The sequence below is a fragment of the Leptonychotes weddellii genome, chromosome X (genome assembly GCF_054177405.1).
Source record: "Leptonychotes weddellii isolate Sample4059 chromosome X, ASM5417740v2, whole genome shotgun sequence".
Taxonomy (NCBI): domain Eukaryota; kingdom Metazoa; phylum Chordata; class Mammalia; order Carnivora; family Phocidae; genus Leptonychotes; species Leptonychotes weddellii.
Window position 1 is genome coordinate 53,689,140 of NC_138385.1, and position 2,171 is coordinate 53,691,310.

Here is a 2,171-nt window from a genome sequence, read left to right on the forward strand (position 1 = left end):
TGCAAGGAACATGAAGTGGGGTTCTATAAAAGGAGAAAGACCCCAACAGTAATATAGAAAAGAAATTTACAGGGACAATCTATAGAAGGAATTCACAGGCAACATGATGACAATAAATTCATCTTTCAATAATCACTCTCAATGTGAACAACCTAAATGCTCCCATAAAATGGCACAGGGTTGCAGATTGGATAAAAAGACAGGACCCATCCATATGCTGTCTACAAGAGACTCATTTTGAACCTAAAGCTACAACCAGACTGAAAGTGAAGGGATGGAAATCCATCTTCCATGCCAACGGACCTCAAAAGAAAGCTGGGGTAGCAATTCTCATATAAGACAAACTAGATTTTAAGCTAAAGACTGTAGTTAGAGACACAGAAGGACACTATATCATTCTTAAAGGGTCTATCCAACAAGAAGATCTAACAATTGTAAATATCTACACCCCCAAAATGGGAGGAGCCAACTACATAAGCCAACTGTTAACCAAAATAAAGAGTCATATTGATAACAATACGTTAATTGTAGGAGACCTCAATACTCCACTCTCAGCAATACACAGATCATCTAAGCAGAAAATCAACAAAGAAACAAGAGCTTTGAATGACACACTGGACCAGATGGACCTCATAGATAGAACATTCCACCCTAAAACAACAGAATACACATTGTTCTTGAGCGCACATGGAACTTCCTCCAGAATAGACCACATACTAGGTCACAAATCAGGTCGCAACCAATACCAAAAGATTGAGATTATTCCCTGCATTTTCTCAGACCATAATGCTTTAAAACTGGAACTCAATCACAAGAAAAAATTTGGCAGAAATTCAAACACATGGAAGCTAAAGACCACTCTGCTTAAGAATGTTTGGGTGAACCAGGAAATCAAAAAAGAGCTTAAACAATTCATGGAAATCAATGAGAATGAAAACACATTGATCCAAAACCTATGGGTTAGTGAAAAAGGTGGTCCTAAGGGGGAAATACATAGCCATCCAAGCCTCACTCAAAAAAAATAGAAAAAACCCAAATTCACCAACTAACTTTACACCTTAAAGAACTGGAGAAAAAGCAACAAATGATGCATAAGCCATGCATTAGAAGAGAAATAATTAGGAATAGAGTAGAGATCAATGAATTAGAAATGAGAAATACAGTAGATCAGATCAATGAAACTAGAAGCTGGTTCTTTGAAAGAATTAATAAGATTAATAAACCAAAGACCAGACTTATCCAAAAGAAAAGAAAAAGGATCCAAATTAATAAAATTATGAATGAAAGGGGAGAGATCATGACTAACACCAAGGAAATAGAAACAATTATTAGAAATTATTATCAACAACTATATGCCAATAAATTAAGCAGCCTGGAAGAAATGGATGCCTTCCTGGAAACCTATAAACTGCCAAGACTGAAACAGGAAGAAATAGGCAACCTGAATAGACCAATAACCAGTAACTAGATTGAAGCAGTGATCAAAAACCTCCCAAAAAACAAGAGTCCTGGACCTCACAGATTCCCTGGGGAATTCTACCAAACAGTCAAAGAAGAAATAATACTTATTCTCCTGAAGCTATTTCAAAAAATAGAAACTGAAGGAAAGCTTCTGGACTCATTCTATGAGGCCAGCATTACCTTGATCCCCAAACCAGGAAAAGAACCCATGAAAAAGGAGAATTTCAGACTGATACCCTGTTGAATACGGATTCCAAAATTCTCAACAAAATCCTAGCTAATAGGATCCAACAGTACATTAAAAGGATCATCCACCACGACCAGGTGGGAGTTATCCCTGGGATGCAAGTGTAGTTCAACATTTGCAAATCAGCCAATGTGATAGAACACATTAATAAGAGGAGAGAGAAGAAATATATGGTCCTCTCAATTGATGCAGAAAAAGCATTTGACTAAATAAAGCATCCTTTCCTGATTAAAACTCTTCAGAGTATAGGGATAGAGAGAATATTCCTCAAGTTCATAAAATCCATCTGTGAAAAACCCACAATGGGGTGCCTGGGTGGCTCAATCATTAAGTGTCTGCCTTTAGCTTGGGTTGTGGTTCCTGGGTCCTAGGATCGAGCCCCACATCGGGCTCCCTGCTCGGCAAGAAGCCTGGTTCTCCCTCTCCCACTTCCCCTGCTTGTGTTCCCTCTCTTGCTGTGTCT